Source organism: Macaca nemestrina, chromosome 17 (genome assembly GCF_043159975.1).
Source record: "Macaca nemestrina isolate mMacNem1 chromosome 17, mMacNem.hap1, whole genome shotgun sequence".
Taxonomy (NCBI): domain Eukaryota; kingdom Metazoa; phylum Chordata; class Mammalia; order Primates; family Cercopithecidae; genus Macaca; species Macaca nemestrina.
In genome coordinates this window covers 14,127,067-14,151,365 of record NC_092141.1, presented here as the reverse complement: position 1 = coordinate 14,151,365, position 24,299 = coordinate 14,127,067, and the positions used below count along the sequence as shown (strand labels likewise).

Genomic DNA, 24,299 nt, shown 5'->3' with positions numbered 1-24,299 from the left:
GAGGTCAGGAGTTCGAGACCAGCCTGACCAATATGGTGAAACCCCATCTCTACTAAAAATACAAAAATTAGCCAGGCGTGGTGGCTCGTGCCTGTAATCCCAGCTACTCCGGAGACTGAAGCAGGAGAATCGCTTGAACCCAGGAGGTGGAGTTTGCAGTAAGCTGAGATTGCGCCACCGCACTCCAGCCTGGGTGATAGAGCAAGATTCCATCTCAAAAAAAAAAAAAAAAAAAAAAAAAAAAAATCAACAATTGGTTCCTACCCTAACTATACTGAATCAGAATATCTGAAGCTGGAGTTTAGAATTTTTTAAGATTCGCTAGGAGATAACAGTACATGGCCAGGATTGAAAAGCACAGCACAAAATATTAATTCTTTGAAGGCATTTTTTCATTAGAAAACAAAGAAAAGGGGATCTGGAAGGCCTTTCCCAGTTTCTAAGATCACACAAGTAGCCAGTTCTCTATTCTGTCTTCTACAAGATGGTTTCTGGTTTACACAATACACTGCTAAATTTGATAAGAAGTCACCTCTGGAATGATTCTTTCAATGTAGGTGGCAAACATAGGCTGTGTAATTTTTACGAATGAGTGACGATAGAGAGTCATTCCTGAAAGAAAAAAGGATGTGGGAGGGTTCATTGTTATGTAGCCTAAATTTACAAAAGGAATCTTTTATTTCCCTGCATGTGTTAGCTACGTAGTTTTAGCACTTTTGACTAAGCCCTTTAATAATGAGAGATTTGCAAATTATTTGTAGACTGTGCTTAGAAAGGCCTTAATAAATAACATCTTCAGTTGACATAGGTTAGATCGGTTTTGAGATGGTCACTATGTGTTGACTCTGTGTCTCCTTTCTGCTTCTCTGCTCTCCTTATTCTCTTAGATCATGCTAGGTATGTGACTGTGGCTTCTGATTGGCGGTAACTACATTTGCATATGTTGGTTGTCTCCAGTTATACACACTGGGTCTTAACTTCTAGTCCAGACATGAGCTATATCAGAATCATATATCAGAATCATCTGGAAAGCTTAATGCATGCAGACACACGTACACACACACAAACACACACACACACACTCCATCCTCAGTAATTTGAGTCATTTGATGCAGCTGGTCTGGGGTAGAGTCCATGGAGATTGTTGAAAATATCACTCTATTGAAAAAATGTGATTCTACTGCACATTCAGCTTTGAGAATCACCAGGCTAATTTATAACATTCAGCAATTTGTTGGGTAACGTTGATGATAATGAAAGTTACCATTTATTGAGGGCGTATGATGCACGAAGCACTGTGAGAGGATCTTTACAACATATATCATCTCTTTCAGGCCTCCACGTGCCCAATGAGATTTTATTTCCATTTCATGAATGGAAAAACTGAGCAACTGAGTATTGTGGAGATCATGAAGCTTATATATGATAAAGCTGGATTCACATCCACATCTTGACATGTCTCTAGTTCCTGTGCTACTGTATATGGTACTTTATGGTTCTTCTGGCCACATGGGGCCTGAGTGCAGGGGGTCACATATCTGAGAGCTTTGTTTTTTTTCCTGGACAGGCTGTTCAGCTCATCTATTTATTGGGTTCTCCCATCTGACTCATGTACATCCTGCCAGGCAGAACAGCCTATAATCTATGTGAAGGAAGGTTCGATGTCTTACTGTGACTCCTAGAACCAATTACAGTGACCTGTCCTCTGAAGAGAGTGATGAAATGTTCCTTCATGATGGTAGTCAGGAGTCCCTGACTTCTGAAGAGATGAAACTAAGTCCAACTTTCCAAGCCTCTTTCTCGTGTCTTCCTGGAGAGCTGAACTCTTTTGGGTAAGAGACAGTGCTTGTAACATCCATCTGAACTCCTCCAATGGCTCATTTCTCTCTAAGATAGTGGAGTTTCTTGTTGATAACTGTCTTAATTTGTTCAGGCTTCTATAACAAAATACCATAAATTGAGTGGTATATAAACAACAGAAATTTATTCCTCACAATTATAAAGGCTGGAAAGTCCAAGACCAAGATGCTGGCAAATTCAGTGTCTGGTGAAGGCCTGCATCCTTGTTCATAGATGGCGCCTTCTTACTGTGTCCCCACGTGGTAGAAGAGGCTAATGAAGTCCCACAGGAGTATAAGGGCACTAATCCCATTATGAGAGCTCCACCTTCATCACCTAATCGCCCTCCAAAGACCCTACCCCGTAATACCATCACCTTGGGAATTAGAATGTCAACATATGAATTTTGAGAAGTGGATGGGGGCAGGGGCACAAACATTCAGAACACAGCAATAATTCACCCAGAAGAGTAAAACACTGTCACATATGAAGAACAAATTAAGATCATGCAATAAACAGGACCCTTTTGTAAGGAGAAAACTTTTGATCAGCTCACTGAGCTTCCTGTGTTGGTCTATGTAAACACCAGTCCCAAGAAAAGCTCAGTAAACAGATCGGTGTGGGGTCGAGATATTTCCTTAAAAGAAAAATAGTATTCTGAAATCTCCATAAAGTTAATGATTTCTGCAACTGGGGTTTTCTGCACTATTGTGCTCACTATTAGCATAGCTCTGTATAAATACTGTCATAGTTTCATAATGTGCTTCCAGCTGCCTCTACCCAGAGTTGTTGGTTATTCAAAACAAATCTTTGATAAATATGATATTTTTTGTTCCATTCCTCATTTCTTCCTGCTGATTGCTCACACTAAGTGGCCACAAGAGCTTGTTTTCTTCCCCTTTCTTTTTCCCATGCTAAACAAAGGATGAAGACATATTAATGCGCATGAGAGAGGTGGGCCACAGAGATGTCCTCAGCAATCCAAAACCAGGGGCATTCCATATGTCCGAGGGCTCAGAGGCTCAGGGGTCGATGATCAACCCTTCAGCTGTTAACATTGAGGTCAATGTTTCCAACCCTGCCTCTGATGGTGGTAACCTAGAAGCCAGTTTCTCTCATCAGCAGTCAATGAGAATGATTTACTAGTGCTCTTGCAGTTCCCAGGGGAACAATTCTCATGGCTCAGTTGGCTGTCAAGATTTATCTTGTAGCCATCATCTAGTTAGAGTCTCTGAGCCGAGTCAACCAGTGGAAACGCAACTAATTTTTCTGTCATTCAAATCTCAAAATTGCAGCTTCAAGGGATCATCTCATCCTGTGGTTTTTACCCTGTGCTTCAGGGATATCTTGGGTCACCAGAAGTACTTCAGGGGCTAATGCAGAACGAAGGGTCACAGAGTGGATTGGGATCCAGGTAGCCCACTGCTGCTTCAACTGGAGCTGCTGTGCTTTCCTATGCTTTTTATATTTAGGCTGCATATGCAATTTTGCTTAATCTAAAAGAGAATATTTGTTTTGATTTTTGGTCTGGGAAGCATGGATTATCCTGTCCCAACAGCATCCCAATTTCTGTTCCAGGCATTACCTCTTCCCCTGCTATGTGCTGTCTTGGTGGGACTGGAAATTTAGGTGTTTATTCTGCAGTGGGAGATAAAAGGGGTCTCTGGGGCACCATCCTAGATTTTCCTGCTTTCTGACCTGGTACCTCCAGTGAAAAGGCCACCTACCCCAAGCTTGGCCAATCATACGCTGGAACTTTGAAGAGTGAACAAAGAATGCAAAGGTAAAAGTAATGGTCAGTGTTTATCTTCCCCAGTCAATGCTCACTTTTGCTCTATAATGCTTCTTTTTCTGTAGTTGATACTGCCAAGCTTCTTGCAGTGTCTTGCTTTGTTTCTTATTATTTCTTAAACTTGGTTCCTTAGCTTTTGAATCAATTCATTACATTGGATATCCATATGAAATTAACTACTTTTTTCTCACAACCAAGACACCCTAACTTATACAAAAACTCTTATATTATGGGAGAAGAAATTGAGGCTAAAACAGGATATATACCTTGTTTAAAAATCCCTCATACTAAATAAGAACTAAGACTAGAACTCAAATCCAGTTTCCAGGCTAGGCTCTTTCTTTTGCACTGGAGGAAAACTCAAATGCCTACAGTGGTCAGACAGGCAACAAAATGAGCTACTTGTTTCCATTTTTTTGTTAAATTACATGGACTTCTCAATTTTTTATTTGCATGATTTTGGTTGGAAAAAAGAGCACAGAAAAATATTTATTTACTATAAAAAAAGTGCAAAAATAATAGTAATTGGCAGCCAATACTTTGCTTCAGTATTAAGTACACAAAATGGAGTGGTGGAGACTGTGGAAAACCGGGGAACAGTTTTTATCTAAAAGTAATTGGCACTGTTCAGCTCCAGCTTGTTATTGTCTTGAAATAGCTTGGTCCCGTTATTGCCAGAAATAGCTATTACCTCATGTGTTTTTTCAGATAAGTGAGGCATGTAAATTTATATCAAAATAATTCTGTTTTTTTTAGTGGTGGCTCAAATTGTTTAAAACTACTTTGAAACCCAAGCAACATGTCTCTGGGTTGGATTTAACTCAGGTACCATTAGCTTCTCTCTTACCTCATGCTCATTCTTTCTTTTTTCCCTAACTTTATATTCCTGCCTCCTATGTAATGCTGTGACTGTCTCATTCCAAACCTGGAAAACTTCTAGAAACAAATTGCATATTGAGTCCTGAGATATTCTCCAACAGAAAGAAAAATGCAAGCTTGATTTATTTTCAGTTTGGCTGTCCTTATATTCCTAGCTAAAGTTCAGGGTGAAGGAAAAGGTTTAATTAGAGGAGTCATTAATTAGAGTGTCTAGTTTTCCTATAGGGATAAAGTGGGTATCTGTGGAACAATTATGACACATAGATCATTATCTGGAAAGGTCAGACATGAAGAAATATTGATTTCAGGAGTTTAGGATGATTACCCTACAACACTGTATGGAAAAAAGTCACTGTGATGTGTGTATGACCAAATGAAATAATGTAGCTGAAAATGGCATGTAATAAAATATAGAATACTGTGCTAAAAATGTGGTTGTATTATCACGAGTAAAAATGAAGACAGAAAAATGTGTTTTAAAGAATGTGAAATATGCTACAGGGACTTCCCACAGTGAATTTAGACCAGGGGTTGGCAAACTATAGCCAGTTCAAATCCCGCCTGCTGCTGGCTTTTGTAAATAAAGTTTTATTGGAACACAGCCATGATCATTTGCTTACCTATTATCTGTGACTGCTTTCATGCTACAGTGGCAGAGTTGAGTAGTTGCAGATAGCATATTTTTTGCAAGGTCTGAAAACTTTGCTGCTGGTCCTTTGTAGACAAAGCTTGCCAACTCCTGATGTAGACCTCTGAGAGTGTTAGGTCTGTTTCAGACATAAAGAATAAAGAAGTGTCAAGAGTCAGGAAAGCTTGGACAAAGATATAGAATTGAGAAGTGGTAGGATTCAGAGTGTATTTTGAAGATTCACGCTAAAAAACATTACTGGTGGATTGGATAAGGGTTATGAGGGGAAGAGAAGATGAGGGAGGATACTAGAAGGACTTATTTTTGGCTCACAACCCTTCTGACCAAAACGGGATCTGGTCCAGACAAGATAAAGTGGAAAAACCAGCAGGAACCAGCAGATGGCTACAAAAGTAAGCCCTAGCTGCCCTCATTACTCATTGGCATAAGACACTCCCACCAGTGCCATGACAGATTACAAATGCCATGGCAACAACCCAGAAGTTACCACCCCATTCCAAGACAGTGACCTGGAAGTTACTGCCCCTTTCTTAGAAAGTTCTAAATAATCCTCCCCTCAATTTGCATTGACTCACCTCTTAATTTGCATGTAATTGAAAGTGAGTTTTTCTGAGTATAAATACAGTTGTCAAGAGCCCATAGTTGCCGACTTTGGGTGTAGTGCCTATGAGTTAGCCCTGCTCCACAGGGAGCAGTACTATTCAGTAAAACATTGTCTAACACCATTAGTTAATTATATCCTATGCAAAGCCAAAACTCACCCCTAGACTAAGCCCTAGTTTCGGCGCTTGCCTGTTCCACATCAAAGACATGAGGGGAAAAAAAAGGCAGGAGAAGTTAGGGAAGGGTCACAGTGCAAAGCAGGACACCTCAACTTCTTGGACTCTTGAAAGACCCTTGACATGCTCCACTTTGAACTTCATCCAAATGGCTACTGAATGGTTTTTAGATCAGAATTACATTTGAGCTGATGTGTCCCTCGTGGTGAGAGAGAATAACATTAGTGGATGGGGATGGTTCTGAGTGAATATGAAGAGCTTATTTTATGAGAGAAAAACACAAGACTTTAGTAGTTTAACAGACATCACCTATTCACAGGAACTTAGTTCAGAATAGAATTTTGAATTGAAGGTAGAGGTTCTAATATGGTCCCACAAGGAGCATTGTTTTTTTTTTTCTTGGCAGAAGGAACTTCAGTTTCTGAAGTACACACTGTTCTGATAATATCTAGAAGAACTGTAATAGGATATGTGACAAATATTACAGATTGTACCCAATTCCTTATCTACTTCTTCCTTTATTATTTTACTTGGAGATATGGACATCTGGGTTAAAGATCACATTTCCCAGGCTCCCTTGCAGTTAGAAGTGACCGTGTGACTAAATTCTAGTCAATAGGATAGAATGAAAGTGGTCTGCAACTTCTGAAGAGAGTCTCTCAAGGTATGATCCCTACCTCCTTTTGTAGCTTTCTCCCTCCTATTGGACAGAATAGATGTTTAGTGATTTACTCTGGCAGCCATCTCCAGCAAGGAGGTCATCTTGGAACAGAAGCTATGAATGGTGGAGCAACAAAAATTTAGGAGCCAGTGACTCTGATATGCTAGAGCACTATGCCAGCTCTGGGCAGACTACTTCTGTATTTTCATTGTCCTGAAATCAATATTGCTTTGCAACTGAACTAATTTTACTTAATATATTATATACTCTGAAATGGAAAATGTTGATTATTTTGATCTAGTGCTGCAGCTTAAGTGATTTTTCCCGAGTTATCTAATTTGTGGACTCTGTGGTCATGGGAAGATACTTCTTTCACTTGTAATTTTAGTAATGTGCCTATTTTCTTTTATTTTCTTCTTTGTCACCCTTCCACAGGTATCAATCTTTTTAAAGAAACACATTTTGGTTTTACTGATCTTGTCTAATTTTTGAAATTTCAATTTTTAATTTATTTCTTCAGTGTATGCTGTGCCTGTTTTGTTCTCCCCCCACCACATATTTCTTAAGGAAGAACTTTTGATGATAGATTTGAGAATTTTCTTCTTTTTACACATTTAATTCTATAAATGTTCCTCTAAACACTGCATTAGCTGCTTCCTGTAAGTTTTGAATTGTTATCCTGTTCAAAATATTTTCTATTTTTTTTGGAACTTTCTCTACATTGCATTGATTATTTTGAAGTTTGTTGCTTAACTTTCAAGTATTTGAATATTTTCCCTTTACATTTCTGTTACTCATTTCTAGGTTGAGTCCATTATAATCAGAGAACACACTTTATGTAATTTAGTTCTGTTAAATTTGTTAAGGTTTGTTTTATAATGAGTCCAGATGTTGTTCATATTGGAGAATGTTTCATGTGCACTTGAAAAGAATGTGTATTCAGCTGTTGTTGAGTAGATATTTTATAACTGTCAATTAGATACAGTTAGTTAATGGTGTTGTTCAGTTCTTCTATACTCTCAATGTTATTTTATCGACCAGTTCTATCAATTATTTAAAAATGGAGTGCTGATATTGAAATGGGAAAAGTTCCCTTATTCCCCTCTCGGCATGCGATGAAAGTATGGCTCACTTCTTTGGTGCCCCAACTACTCAAACCTCTAGGGGGAGCATGCAGACAGGCAGGTTGTGGGGTTCCAACCCCATGGCAGCGACTAGGGGTGAATGTTTACAGCTCCTGAAGTCCCAGTGGATGTGTATTACAGTATGCTCTTTTAGTTTTGCCGTGATCAGGTGGCTTGTGTTAATCAGCTCAGTTAGACCCTCTGCCTTATTGCAAAGATAGAGGGCTTTTTGTATTCTGAGGTTCTTGTCTTGGTGTACCGGAAAAATCAAATCACACTTGGACTTGGAGAATGAGTGCAAGGTTTTATTGAATGGTGGAAGTAGCTCTCAGTAGATGGATGGGGAGCCAGAAGGGGGATGGAGTGGGAAAGTGGTTTTCCCCTGGGGGCTGCTGAGCAGCCAGACTCTCCTCCAACCACTGCCAATCAAATTCCATGTTGTCCCGCCATAGATGCCCTGCTGGTGTCTGCTGGTGTGTTCTTCTGCCAGTGTGTTTCTCTTGACGTCCAGCTGCTTGTGTGCATGCCTGCTAGGGTCTGGGAGTTTTTATAGGCACAGGGTCAGGGTGTGGCAGGCCAGGTTGGTCTTGGAAAATGCAACATTTGGGCATGAAAACAGGAGTGCCTGTCCTCACCTAGGTCTATGGGAATAGGCCTGAGGGTGGAGCCCTCTCTAGGGACCCTGTCTTTCTCTACCCAGCACTTCCTTGTCTCAATATTCTCAGCTATATGATGGACTAATTTATACCTTCTTTCAGTTCTGTCAGTTTTTGTTTCATATATTTTGAATGTCTTTTGTTACATGCATGTATATTTAGAATTATGTAATATCATTCCTTTTCCCTGGTAATTTTCATTGCTCTAATGTATGCATAGACTTATGTAACCACTACAGCTTTCTTTTGTTTAGTGTTTGCATAATATACCTTTTTATACATGTTCGTTTTTTTTTTTTTTTTTTTTTGAGACGGAGTCTCGCTCAGTCACCCAGGCTGGAGTGCAGTGGCATGATTTCTGCTCACTGCGAGCTCTGCCTCCCAGGTTCACACCATTCTCCTGCCTCAGCCTCCCAAGTAGCTGGGACTACAGGCGCCTGCCACCACACCTAGCTTATTTTTTTTTGTATTTTTAGTAGAGACAGGATTTCACTGTGTTCAGCAGGATGATCTCGAACTCCTGACCTTTTTATCCGCCCGCCTCGGCCTCCCAAAGTGCTGGGATTACAGGCGTGAGCCACTGCGCCCGGCCTATACATGTTCGTTTTTAACTTGCCTGTATGATTATATTTAGACTGAGTGTCTTTAGACACATAAAGTTGGTTCATGATAAAGATTGTTTCTGTCTTTTATTTGGTATAGTTAATGCATTTATATTTAAAGAAAGAATATTGGTATATTTGCATTTTAGTCTACCGTTTAATTCTATTTCCTCTTCTTTGTATCGTCATAGTTTTGCTCTATATTCCTGCTTTATTTTGGGTTATTTAAATACTTTTCGTATTCTATTTGAATTTATCTACCTATTTTTGATAATATCTCTTGGTATAATTTTGTAATGATTGCTACAGTGATTACAATATACATATATATTTTTCTCAGTATTTAAAATACATGTTTTACCATTTCAAATTAAATATAGAAACCTTGTTGCCATTAAGTTCCCATCATTTTCTCCCCTTATCTTGTGGTGTCTTATTTATCACATCTGCATATATTGAAAACCCAGCAATGTTACAATTTCAAGTTTCAGTTATCAATTATATTTTAAAGAGTTTAAGGGAACGATAGTCTACTATATTTATGCAGATATTTACTATTTATTTTAATCTTCCTTTATACCTGATATTCTAAGTGGTCTTCTGGTATTATTTTCTTTCTTTTGGAAGAATTACTTTTATAAAGAAACAGATCTGCTGAAAATGGATTCTCTTAGTTTTTCTTCACTGAGGCCATCTTTGTTTTAGCCTCAGTGTTGAAGAATATTTTTACTGGGTATAGACCTCTGGGAGTTCTGTAACTCTGAGGGTCAAGAAAATTCTTTCAATATGTTTTGTTGAGGAAATTATCTCTGTGTTTTTACCTCTACATAATACCCTTCATATGCTTGAAGATCCTTGTTTTTAGTTATCTTTTTCTCATATTGCATGATTGCCAAAATTTTTAGTATCTGCTGCCACTCCTTTCCGGGTAATATGATAAAATCGTTAAACAGAACCTGGCTTTGTGGATAAGTTTCTGTGAGAACTCAGTAAATATTTGGCTTTAATTTTCCTGTCTATAAAATAAAAAAGATAACATTATATATATATGACTGGTTTGACAGCAATATCTTTCAGGACTCTGAAAATATTAACTTTATTGTCTCCTTTTTTTTCTCTTTCTTTCCTTCTTTTGTTTTTTTTGTTTTGTTTTGTTTCGTTTTGTTTTAGAGATGGGCTCTTACTCTGTTGCCCAGGCTGGAGTGTGGTGGCACAATCACAGATGACGGCAGCCTTGAATTCCAAGGCTCAAGAAATGCTCCTGCCTCAGTCTCCTGAGTAGCTGGGACCACAGGGACACACTACCCTGCCTGGCTAATTTTTAAAGTTTTTCGTAGATACAGAGTCTCACTGTCTTGGACTTCTGGCCTTAAGCAGTCTTCCCACCTTGGCCTCTGAAGATGTTGGGATTATAGGCATGAGCCAATCTAGCCATTTGAATCATTGTATTATGTTAATACATATGTTTCACTTTGTTTTCATTTTTATTTGGCTGCTTTCAAAAATTTTTGTTTCGTATTTACTTTTCTGTCATTTTTAAAGGACGTGTTTGGGCATGAACTTTTTGGATTTATTCTTTTTTTTTTTTTTTTTTTTTTTTAGATGGGGTCTCACTCTGTCACCCAGGCTGGAGTGCAATGGCACCCTCTCAGCTCACTGCAATCTCCGCCTCCTGGGTTCAAGCAATTCACGATTCTCCCACCTCAGCCTCCTGAGTAGCTGGGATTACAGGTACCTGTCATCATGCATGGCTAATTTTTGTATTTTTGTAGAGACAAGGTTTCATCATGTTGGCCAGGCTTGTCTTGAACTCCTGATCTCAGGTGATCCACTCGCCTTGGCCTCCCAAAGTGCTGGGATTACAGGTGTGAGCCACCATGCCTAGCCTTTGGATTTATTCTTTCTGGGACTTGTTGAGCTTCTTAAATCTACAAGATTATATATTTTGCCAAATTAGAGAAGTTTTCACTATTATTTATTTAAGTTTTTTTTTTTTTTTTTTTTTTTTTTTTTTTTTTTTTAAATGCAGTGTATTATTTCCCCTGTCTCTGGGATGCTTATGACACAAATGCTAAACTTTTTCCTACTATCTTATAGTTCTCTGAGTCTCTGTTCATTTTTGAACTTTTTTCCCCTTTATGTTGAGGACTGGTTAATTTCTATTTATCTATTTTCAAGTTGACTGGCTCTTTCCAATGTCATTTTATTCTGCTATGCATCCTTTTCAGTAAGTTTAAAATTTGTATTAGTTGTATTTTTTGGTTTAAAACTTCCATTTGATTATTCTGTGTGTTTTCTATGGTTTTACTGATGCCTTCTATCTTTTCATTTATTTCAAGAGTATTACTCTTACTTCTTAGAGCATTTTTACGATGGCTGCTTTACAGTCTTCATAAGATAACTCCAATATCTGTGTTATCTCCTCATTCACTTCTGTTGACTCTCATTTTCCATCTGAACTGAGAATTTCCTAAATTTTTATATGCATTTCTGTTGTATTTTAATTATATTGAATATTATCATATGAGACTTTGGGACTTAAGTAAATCTTATGACGAATATCAATATATTTACTTTAAAAGGCAATCAACCACATGAGTTCAGGCTGACAGTCTCATCAGCCTTCAGTGGATGGAGTTTTAGTGCTGGCTACATTTTCGGTGCCTTCACAGTGCTATTTGGATCTGTCACACGTGGGATCCACCCTATGGCCAGTTTGGTACTTGGATGGGAGTATATCCCTAATTATAGTTCCCGAAGCCTTTGGTTTGCTGTTTAGTGTCAGATTCACACATACGCAACTTGTGGGTGAGCTTGGGAATTCCTAAACACCTGTATGAAGTCCAGTTCTCTTTCCTGAGTTCCTTCCTCTTTGTGATTACCCTTGCACTTTCAGGCTTCCTGAGGCTCTCTTTTTGGTTCTATGATCAGCAAGATGGGGTTTCATGTGCGTTGCTCTACTATATACTTTCTGTAACATGCCTGACAAACTGCAGAAGAGCAGAGAGACGAAGAAAGTAATAGGGAAAGATCTCCACCCCGTTGGAACCACAACTCCTCTGATAAGAAAGGACGATTCAGAATTTTAGACTTCCATGGGTCCCCTCTTCCACTACTGTTGCTGTCACTACAGGCACGGGGGCCTGGGATGAGGGGAATAAAAAAAATAAGAAATTAATGAACAAAAATTTAAAAATGGGAGATTTTCCCCCACTCTCCCCGAATATTAGGATACTTCATTCCTGCTTCTCGATACAGAACTAGAGGGATTCTCCTAGAGCTCTGTCTGTCTGCATGGATCCCTGTTGGTTTCAAGCTTCCTTGATTCCATATTGGAGACACCATAAGAGAAAAGATGGTAAATCCATTCACATTCCCAGTTCGATGGCTGTTCACATTCTAATCCTTTTTCCTAGTTTACCTGCTACCAGTTATTTTTCATAGGCCCTGAATAACTACTTCATGCATTCTGTTCAGGACTTACAGCTGCACATAGTGAGAAAGTCAGTGTGAATGTGCTTGGTCAATATTTCCTGAAACTGGAGCCATCTCTAGATTTTAATCACTAGCAAGCCCCTTTCCTCCACCAGTTACAACTCTAAGTTCAGCATAATTTGCAGTTCATTCCACCTGTAATATATTATCACTTACAAAAATGCAATAGGGGGGCCAAGGGCTGAATTGAAGAGTAAGATAAATTTCAGATGCAAAGCAGACAATTGTCATAAACTTCTCATAACTGAGGGGTTCTATATAGGGCATAGTAAGGTAGAAATTATTCACTACATATAAAATAGCTTTGTTAGGAATTAACTCATCCTCCCCTGTTGTTTTTTCTCAGGATGCTTGATTTAGAACAGTCTTAGTGTTCACTTTGACCATCATTTATGTACATAAAGTTGTCATGTATTTGAGATACTTGTTGGGAGAAATTTGGGGAGTATTGCATCCTGATTCCATTCAGGATTCAGTTCTTCTAGGAATAACTTTGATTTTTATTTTACTTTTTGTTTTCTGTTTTTCGCTATCACTTTATCAGATACCCAGTGCATTTATTCTCTTCCTTATTTTATGGACAGAAAAATAAAGGCCAAAGATTGACTGAATTCTCTCAGAAAATTATAAGCCAGGTTCTGTCTAGTGATTTTATCATGTTACCTGGAGAGAAGTGGTGGCAGATGCTGAAAATTTTGGCTTCTTATTTCCATTGAGATAACATCTCAAATTTATCCTAGCCATCCATTCATCCGAAGTAGGGATAGGTGGGATAGGAGTTGGTGGGGTATTGAAATCGGCAGACTGGTGCAGAACAGACTCAATGAAACTGGCAGAGATTGGTGCAGAAGGGATCCAATGAATCTAAGAGTCAAGGATTTCCATCCTGGAGAGATTCTATTTAATTTAATGAAAAGCCAAGTTAAAATAGATAATCGGGCAAACATTTGATCTGGTTATTTCTGGCCCTGCCTCTGGTTTATCTAGTCTCTATGGTTTAGTGTGTGCATGTGTATCTGAGTATGTCATAAACCCTTGAAATAGGTTGCAAACAAGCTTATTACAAAGCAGGCTCCTATCTGCACTTCTAAGTTTACCTTTTGCTACTCCCCACCCAACTCCCCTCCCAATACATTCTACACTCTAACCTTTCTGAGCTACTTGTGTTTTCCCAGATGGGCTGTGTGTTCCAGTTTTTTTTTTTCCACAATCTTTTGCACCTGCTGTTCATGCTGTTTACTCTCCTACCCCTCCTTCACCTGGCTAACTCTAAACATTGCTCAATTCCTCACATATTTTCATACCCTCTGGAAATCATTCCCTGGTACCTCACACCTATCTCAACAAGAGTTACATTTAATAAACAGAATTGGCTAGCTCATAAAGAGAAAGTCCAGCATAAGACAGCCGTCAGTGTTGTTTGAAGCATTCTGAACATTCTTCTCTCATCACATGGAATGGCAGTTTTTAGTAACTTAACATGACTGTTTTAACTTGAAATTATATCACATGCTTCCAGTCCCTTATATTAAGAAGCAGATATGGGCCGGGTGCAGTGGCTCACACCTGTAATCCCAGCACTTTGGGAGGCCAACGTGGGTAGATCACCAGTGGTCAGGAGTTCGAGACCAGCCTGGCTAACCTGGTGAAACCCCATTTCTACTAAAAATACAAAAAATTAGCTGGGTGTGATGGCACATGCCTGTAATCACAGCTACTCGGGAGGCTGAGGCAGGAGAATCGCTTGAACCCGGGAGACAGAGGTTGCGGTGAGCAGAGATTGTGCCATTGCACTCCACCTTGGGCAACAAGATTGAAACTCCATCTCCAAAACAAAACAAAACAAAAGCAGATATTATCTTTATCTTTTCTGTGCAGAGCGACTTACTATACACCTTGAAGTGCTCTGATGGAAGGTATGGAAACCTCTGAAAGGAAGCCGTCCAAGTAGGAACTGTCAACAAAAATGTCTTGTATGAGTCGACACTGTAAGTTTATAAATCTTTTCTGCATATAGTTATTGCATTGAATCCTGATAACAGCCTCCGAAAGAGGCATATCATCATTTTACAGGTGATGAAATGGGGAGTGATGGAGGATTGGTGCCCTAATAAAAAGCACCTGTCTGGAAGCCATGGCACCTGATGTTTCTGAGGTGTCACAGGAATAGAGTAGAATCACGAAAAGAGAGAGAACCTCCTCACATCCGGCAGCACCACCTAACATTCATTGGCACAGTGGCCTCATCAGCACCTCTGATAGGATCTAACTGTCCCTGTCTTCTTGTTTCCTTCAAGTCCTTCTGGAATCTCGTTTCTGAGATGGGAGTGAAGATACAAAGGAAATCGCCTGAAAGGAGTTAATTGCCTTTGCTTCTGATTACCTTCTTTTTCAAGGGCAGTGGTTTAATTATCGAGACACTAACCACACGCTAGGTTTCCTGGGTGAAAGACTTTCCTTTTAACATGATCACACTGTGTTAATGATACTGATCAGTCCCAGAATACTGCTAAAATAATTGTCTATGAGCAGGTTGCTGTACAGAAATATTCATGAAGCTTAGAGCATGAAACCTCCCAATTGCATACTAAAGAAAATTTTTCAAACCGTAAAATTACTTAGCAAGAAAAAAAAATACGTTAATTTAAGAATCTATACTTAGCCAGCCCAAAACTACACTAGAAACGTTCCAGAAGTGGCAATTTAAAGAGGTAGAAAATACCATACTTCTCTATGTGCCTCCAGTACCAAATAAAACTGTTCCTATTTACTCTACAGGGCGGACCGGTGCTTTGTAAAGTTTGGTTTCTTAACAGCAGTAAAGGGAGTTCTAATTTGGCTTTAGGTCAACATGCACAAGATTCAGTTTGCCAGAAGCGGCTACTCAGTGACTTCAGACTCTAAACACATGAGGATCTGAGACCCCCACACTAAAAGTTTGGAATAAAGACAGCAGGTTCTAAACTCTGAGTTCAAGTCAAGTGCTAATAGTTAATAATGAGAACCACTCAGGCAAATTCACTTTTCCCGGTACGTTTAAGGAAGTGGTTCTCACACTTGAGCTTGTGTAAGAATCCCCTGGAGAGCTTGTTAAAACACAGATGGCTGGGCCCCACCCCAGGTTGTCTGATTCACTAGAGCTGGGGCGTAGCTCAGGCATTTGCATTTCTAACAAGTTCCAAGGTGTTGCTGATGCGGCTGGTGTCAGAGCAACACGATGAAAACTATTGATTTGTTTAATGAAGACAGTTGATGCCAAGGACACAGTCATGATTATTTACCCCAAGGAGTTTATTCCTTCATCTGGTGGTCTCCTTATCCCCCAGTGGGCAGATTTCCTACTTCATTTACTTCATTTTGTGCTCCATTTTAGCCTTTTTTTTTTTAAACCATTGTCTACCATATTAGCTGTATTATTGTCAGTACCCAATTAGGGTATTTTGGACTGTAACAACGGAAACGAGAACTCAAACTGGTTTAGAAAGTTATTAAATGGATTTATGTCTAATAAACATAATTTACTAGCTCATAAAGAGAAAGTCCAGGGTGGGGTAGCCTTCAGTGTTGTTTGATGATGTTATCAAGGACCCATGTGATTCACTTCTGTTTTGTGCTCTGCAAGCCACAGTTTTGGCTTCACGATAAGACTGGTTCCCCTTGTGGTTTTAGGACAGTTGCTGGTAGCAATCAAGTTTTCAAGTTGCTTGCTCACATCCCTTGGAAAAGTGACTTCCTGGGGTTTTCTTCAGAATAAAGAGAAGTTTTCCAAAGCCTCTGGCAGGTCTCTTGTTACGTCTCATTGTCCAGAAGTAGGTCACATGCTCAAGGCCAAACCAACCACTGACCAGGAGGAGTGGTTTAACTTTAGCCCAGTCAGGCCTACCCCTGGATTTCAGAGTGGCGTCAAATTTTCCTGTGTCCTGTGATATGCATGATGCAAACCTAAATGAAACTGGCATTCTCTTGGGAAGGAAGAGTAGAGAATGGATGCTGGATTGCAACTAACAGTATCTACTACATTTTCCAGGTAGTTATGAAAGTAGATAGTTTTAGAAAGTTAAAAAGCCATGGGAAAGAAAATATTTTGTTTATTTACAAGGTATGAGGTTTTCCAGGGTGACATTTAGCAAATTTCAGAGAACAATGGAACTCAATTCTGCCACTAGTAAGTAAGTGGCAGAGTTGAGTTTCAAATACAGATATATTTGAGTAAAGGCTTAAGCCACCTCTTTGAACTTCCATTGCCTCATCTTTAAAATGGGGATGATACATAGCTTTCAGGGTTGTCAGGACTATAAAGAATGAGTGCAGGGGAACTGGCATGTAACAGGGGGCTCAGTTGATTATAACTGTCACTGTTTGTAATAATGATGTGTGCATGTGTGTGCACGCACGTGAGTGTGTGTGTTGAGAACTAGTATAGCAATTGACAATGTTTGTATGATCTCCATTTAGGGGAACAGCAAAGATCTGGTTAATTTAAACTGTTAAACTTGATATTGATCCTTGGCAAAATTCTGTATCTGGCTATATAACAAATGGAAAATAAAAGAATTCAGCAATGCACAGACAATGACAAGCATCCCCTAAGAAGGGATTGTACAAACAGACTTCATTTCCTTTTTGGATACCAAGTTGGTCCCTAGGGAGGCCATGTTCCCCAGAGTATGGTGTGTATACTATTAAAGGCATGTGGCTATTCATTGATGTCACTCACTGAAATTGAGTGAGCTACTGAATTGAGCTGCTATTGGGATTAAATATACCACTGAAAATTCTAATTGTCAATGGCCAAAAGATTGATCCTTTGGACACCTGAATTTTTTTTAAAGAAAGGGATTTCAGAGAGCCCTTATTCTTAACAATAAAGAGAGGGATTTTAGAGATCTCTTATTCTTAACAATTGGTGGGAAGATCAAATTAAAATAAGGAGATATAATAGTTTCATGGCTAGCCTTAAAAATTATCTTGACTAAGTCAAAGAGCAAAAATCTGACCTAAAACAGTTACACTGAAACTGCCCACTTTGAACTCCATGCAGGATTAACATGGAGGCTAGTCCATTTTGTAGTTTGGTGGTTAAAATTCCCATCATGGCTTGGGTTGTCTTCCTAATGAGGAATCGGTCCCTTTTGGTTTGATATTTCTGTTGACTTGAAATATCGGCTGTTTGTCCCAGCTAAAATCTGGTAATAAAAGATTTGAAAAAATTTTTAAAAAGAGTCCTACTGTTAGAAGTCAGCTTAATTAAAAGCTGATATATTTATATAAAATATAAATACATATGCACATAATACATATAAAATATATATATACAGACACATATATAAATATATATACTATATATAAATATAAATATATATATACATACATATACATATATAAATTTAAGTCCTTTCTGTTTTTTCTTTTTAGATCCTGTTTTTGGAAACATTTTAGTGGACTAAAACATCTTTTTCAAAAAAATGAACACATATGTTTAATGCCTCTGTTCATTTCCTTTCTTAAAAATTGTTCTCCCATTTTACTTTTACTCTTCCTACTTCTCCTTCCTCTTTGCCATATTCAGTATTGTTTGAAAAGATCTAGAGAAGACTCAGACGCCTTAAGGAACCCAGAAAAATGTATTACTCATCCCTTTTGTGGAGGTCTTCCGTTTTCCTTGTGAAGATTCAAGAGTGATGGTCTTCGTGATGCTCTGCCCTCTTTTGAATTGTTACCTAATCTCTTTGCTTTTGGGGGGTACCAGAAATTGCGTTATGTTGTGAGAAAACTAAACCTTGGTGTGTGTAATGGTTGGGTAAAAGATACAGTTTTAAAGGTGGCTGATGGAAATTGTTTATGGTAAACGGCTATTACTACAGTGGGTTACTTGTTTCTTGCACATTTGGGTAAGAAAAGTATGGTTTAGGGCCTGGTGCAGTGGCTCACGCCTGTAATCCCAGCACTTTGGGAGGCCAAAGTGGGCGGATCACCCGAGGTCAGGAATTCGAGACCAACCTGGCCAACATGGTGAATGTCAGGCCTCTGAGCCCAGGCTAAGCCATCATAACCCCTGTGACCTGCACATATACATCCAGATGGCCTGAAGCAACTGAAGAACCACCAAAGAAGTGAAGCAGTCAGTTTCTGCCTTAACTAATGACATTCCACCGTTGTGATTTGTTCCTGTCCCACCCTAACTAATCAATCAACCTTGTGACATCTCTCCCCTGGACAATGAGTCTCATGATCTCCCCACTGTGCACCTTGTGACCCCCTCCCCTGCCCACAGGAGATAACCATCTTTAACTGTAATTTTCCACTACCTACCACATCCTATAAAACTGCCCCACCCCATCTCCCTTTGCTGACTCCTTTTTTGGATTCAGCCCACTTGCACCCAAGTGAATAAATAGCCTTGTTGCTCACACAAAGGCTGTTTGGTGGTCTCTTCACACAGATGCACATAACAGTGAAACCCCATCTCTACTAAAAATACAAAAATTAGCTGGGTGTGGTGGCTCATGCCTGTAATCCCAGCTACTTGGGAGGCTGAGGCAGGAGAATCACTTGAACCCGGGAGGTGGAGGTTACAGTGAGCCGAGATCACACCACTGCACTCCAGCCTGGGCGACAGAGTGAGACTTTGTCTCCATCTCAAACAAACAAACAAAAACAAACAAGCAAACAAATTAAAAAGTGCAGTTTAGGCCCTAAAAACTGCTTACTTACTTTTCCCTATTCACTAAAGGGCTCCACCCAAAAGCCAGTAATCTAATGGAGAAGGAAGCCAAATAAAAAAGCTAAAATACTGCTTTCTGATATTTAGCAGAATCTTTTGATACTCATTGTAAAAGAAATTTGCCCTTACAAATGGAGATTTTCTTTAGAGATGGGAACTGTAATGGTTTAAAGTTTACACAACAAACCTTACTTCTCTTCAGATCTAAGTTTTGTGCCTTTGAGATGTACATTTTCTACCTTGTTTCACTAGAGTCATGCCATAGGAGATGCAAATTAAGAGTTGCCTAGCTAACAATCATTTAAGGCAATGGAACCAGTAATCAAGAGATTCATAGTCTAAAGTGGGGGACAGAAACTTTTTGAAAGCTGGCAAAGGAAGAATCTTATAATTCTGTAAAATCTGCTTCTGTCTATATGTCTGTGTCATGTGTATGATATTTCACTACCAAATTATATTAAAGGGGTCTAACCAATTGGCTTAAAGAAAAGTAAGCACTTAAATCAAGTATTTTATCAGAAAAATAAAAGCTAGCTCAAATGCCTTTTGGTTTGCATGACTTTAGTATTCTTTGGTAAATAAAACTAGTTTCAAAATTTTCTAGAGTAATTTAAAATCTTAACGTCATGTTATATTAAATTAAATAATCCTAGAAATTTCACAGGAAATTAGATTTACTAAGATTTAGAATAGTAGTTAATATAGGTAATTAAAACTGCTAGATATAAGAGTACCAATTCCATATACGGAATATAGAAAGAAAGATGTTTTTTGGGAAAGAAGTTCATAAAAAATGAAGATGTAGTTTTGCTTGAAAGAAAAGCAATTTTGTCTAGTTTAGAGGCACTGTATAGGTTGTTTGAAAATGAAGGAAATAATGACATAGATAAAACTAAATGGATAGAAGAGAGGGGATAATAGTGTAGGGAATGAAGAACCTTTGATTTTTGGGTGGCCATGCGACACGGAGCTGCAGCTGTGCTGTTAAAGGTAAAAGCTCAGCTCAGCTATTGAAGGTAATATTTACCAGTGGCATTGAAAGATGGATTCAACTTCTGGGAGTTGATTTACTGGATGCATAAGGAAACAAAAACTAATAAGAGAAAAGTGAAATATTCAATTGGTAAACCAAAACTAAAATTCCAAGCTCCCCAGCTGACTGAATGGACTCCCTGCTCAGCCAAGGGGATTCCAAAGAAATCTGAAAAATGAGTTCAGGCAATAACAGGAAGTGGGGGTTTGGATATGCCTTATTATACCCTCTCCATTTTGCCGTTTAGACCCAACTGATGAGCATTCATATTAGAGATTCTAACACTGACATAACAGAGACTTTGTAGCAGTAAGCTACCAACCACAACCTGCCTCTGGTATATAACATCACAAGACAGGTAACAGGTTCTAAAAGAAATCAAAGTATTTTACCCCAAAATATTTTTTTTTGACATATTTTGGAATGGCCCTGCAAAGCCATCTCTTGTGGGAAAAAGTTACATTCTGTGGAGAATCCTTTTCCTTTTCCAGGTCTTTTCCTGACCAGAGAGATTTAACTGAGAGTTGGACAGTTTTTAAGGTCTGAGAAATATTTCCCATCAGTTCTCTCTAAAGACTGATACCTGGGGGTTCATCTACATAGTAAGAACCATGGCATGCAATGGGGAAGTGGCTTGCTTCTTTGGTGACCCACAGCTCAGGCCCCTAAGGGGAGCATGCAAATGGGCAGGTAGTGGGGAGTGTGGGCTCCAACCCTATGGCAGCATCTAGGGTTGAGTGTCTACAGCTCCAAAAGCCCCAGTGGGCATGTGTTGCATTGTGCTCTTTCAGCTTAGCTGTGGCTTGTGTTAATCAGATCAATTGGACCCTCTGCCTTATCACAAAGAGGGCTCTCTGTGTCCTGGGGTTCTTGCTTTAGGGTACTAGAAAAATTGGATTGCATGTGGGCTTGGAGAATGAGTGCAAGGTTTTATTAAATGGTGGAAGTAGCTCTCAGAAAATAGGTGGGAAGCCAGAAGGGGGATGGAGGGGAAAGGTGGTCCTCCCCTGGAGTCAGGCCACTCAGCAGCAGGGCTCACTTCCAACCACCCTCAGCCAAATTTCCCTCAGCGTCCACATCATCCGACCATCAGTGTTCTTCTGCCAGTGTGCTCCTCTTGATGTCCAGCTACTTGTGTGTGTGCCCACTAAGGTCTCGGGGTTTTTACAGGCACAGGATTGGGGGGGCATGGCAGTCCAGAGTGGTCTTGGACAATGCAACATTTGGGCGCAAAAACAAAAATGCCTATCCTCACCTAGGTCCATGGGCACAGGCCTGAGGGTGGAGCCCTAGCCAGGGACCCCACCCTTCTCTACTCAGCACTTCCCTGCCTCCCACCCATATCATTTTCCCGCTCTGAAGAGGTACATCTAACTGCCATTAGAATACAGGTGATGACAGTAGCAAAGATTTGGAACCAACCCAAATGCCCATCAATGATAGACTGGATAAAGAAAATGTGGTACATATACACCATGGAATATTATGCAGCCATAAAAAAGGATGAGTTTATGTCCTTTGCAGGGACATGGATGAAGCTGGAAACCATCATTCTCAGCAAACTAACACAGAAACAGAAAATCAAACACTGCATGTTCTCACTCATAATTGGGAGTTGAACAATGAGAACACATGGACACAGGGAGGGGAACATCACACAGGGACACGGGCGGGGGAACATCACACACCAGGGCCTGTTGGCGGGTGCGGGGCTAGGGGAGGGATAGCATTAGGAGAAATACCTAATGTAGATGATGGGTTGATGGGTGCAGCAAACCACCATGGCACATGTATACCTATGTAACAAACCTGCACGATCTGCACATGTATTCCAGAACTTAAAGCATAATTAAAAAGAAAAAAAGAAGAATGCAGGTGGTGACTAGTATTAGCTACTTCCTGATGACAGGGGGTGTTGTTTTGGGGAAAAAGCAGCAGTCAGATTCCTCCTAGAGGTCTACCTAAGGGTTCCTGGCAAAGGGGAACATTGTCTGGAATTTGATGGCTTCTAGGCTTGAGAGGAAAAAACAAATTTTATAAGGTTTAGTATGCATGGGTTAAACATGTGTATTACACAGGGAAGAACCTAGTGCCAAGGATTATAGAAATAAGAAATGAAATATACTAATTATTTTGAAAACATTATTGTGCTCCAAGGTATAGAACAGAACAAAGGTAAGAACAGCAAGCATAGGCAAGGCTATGAAGAAGATATCCTTGGAAGGTTAATTATTAACACTTATGTGATTTTTTGGCTTGAGGTCCCTGATCTCTTCACATTGGTACTTCGAGTGTTCTTCTGGGTCAATGGAGATGACTTCGCTGGCTTCCCAGGCCTTTACTTGGCTATAATGAATCCAAGAGTCTATTCTAGTGACCTTTACTGCTGCAGGAGTAGAAAAGAGTATAGCGTAAGTTCCCTCCCAATCTGGGCCTCTAGAGAGAGAAAGGGAAGGGCGTACCTTTATTAGCACTAGGTCACCTGGTTTGAAAAGAGGTGGGTCTGGTTCATGGGCTTGGGCCTCTGACGGTTGTTTCAATTCCTGTTGGAAATGGGCCAAAGAGGTTATGTGTTTAATTAAATCAGAGGTTTCTTGGTCTAGCGAGAGATCATTGGGGAGAAAAGGCCATCCATTCCTCATTTCAAGGAGATGCAAAGCTAGCTTTGAAGGGGTGTTTCTAATACATAGCAGGGTTATGGGGAGAAAGGTAGTCCAGGGGAGACGAGTCTCCTGAGACAGTTTCCTGAGGTGCCTTTTGATAATATCATTTGTCTTTTCTTCCTTTCCTGAGGATTGTGGTCTCCAGGCACAATGAAGATGGTACTGTATACCTAGTGCCTTTGAGAACCCCGGGGTGACAGCCAACTTGAACGAGAGGCTAGTATTGCTCTGGAGGTACTTAGGGAGTCTAAAGTGAGGGATTATCTCATTGATTAGTACTTTTATCATCTCAGAGGCTTTCTCTGTCTGACATGAAATTGCTTCTACCCAGTTAGTGAAAGTATCCACACTAGGAGGACTGGATGCCTCTTGCCTTTGGCATATGAGTGAAATCCATTTGCTACTCTTTTTCTTGGTGGTCTACTGTCCTTTGGGTTCCCGGAGGAAGAAGCTATCAATTGAGGGGATTATTTTTAAGGCAGTTCTCACAAGCATTAACAATTCGTTTAACCATTTGTATTAGGTTTTTTTTTTTTTTTAGACCGAGTCTCACCCTGTTGCTCAGTCTGGAATGCAGTGGTGCGATCTTGGCTCACTGCAAGCTCCACCTCCCGGGTTCACGCCATTCTCCTACCTCAGCCTCCCGAGTAGCTGGGACTACAGGCACCCGCCACCATGCCCCACTAATTTTTTTTTTTTTTTTTTGCATTTTTAGTAGAGACAGGGTTTCACCATGTTAGCAAGGATGGTCTCGATCTCCTGACCTTGTGATCCCCCTGCCTCGGCCTCCCAAAGTGCTGGGATTACAGACGTGAGCCACCGCACCTGGTCTGTATTAGGTTTTTACCTGAGAACAATCTCTGGGTCATTTGATAGGTTTTATCCTTACCTAGGTGGAAGGCCTGGTGAAGGCTTTTAAAAATTTTCCATTGGTTGGCAGCAGGTAGATGAAGTTTACCGTGTTCTGATTGTAGCCATCCTGAGGACTGAAGGATGTATCCCTGAGAGGTGGCCCACTCTATTTTTGCAGGAGAGTACTGCAGTTTTATTTCTCTGATGGGGCCCTCCCAGATCAATAGGGCTTCAAGTGGGTCAGAGACCTGGGGACCCCTGGCTGCTGTTTTAGCTGTTTAGTCTGCCAGTCTATTTCCCTCAGCTATTTCATCCATCCCTCTTTGGTGGCCTTTACAAAGTATGACTGACACCTTCCCATGGGAGGAAGACTGGGGACAATAGGCTATTAATTTCCTCATGGTATTTAATGGCAGACCCATTAGCTGTGAAGAAGTTCCTCTGTTTCCAGATAGTGGCATGGGTGTCGAGGTCTAGGAAAGCATACTTAGAATCAGTAGATATGTTAACTGTCTTTTCTTTGCTTAGCTGGAGTGCCCTCATGAGGGTGA

At 39.9% G+C, this 24,299-nt stretch overlaps 1 long non-coding RNA gene across 4 annotated transcripts in view; it reads left to right on the top strand.

Moving 5' to 3' along the window:
* Nucleotides 1-24,299, top strand: part of LOC105473534 (uncharacterized) — a 142,187-nt gene that overhangs the window by 20,655 nt on the left and 97,233 nt on the right. For 3 of the 4 annotated variants that reach the window (XR_011615245.1, XR_011615244.1, XR_011615246.1), the window contains exon 2: nt 14,355-14,464. This is a non-coding gene — a long non-coding RNA (uncharacterized lncRNA). Of the gene's footprint in view, nt 1-14,354; nt 14,465-17,891; nt 18,869-24,299 lie in introns of those variants that run through there. The other variant, XR_982287.2, reaches the window with a different exon arrangement.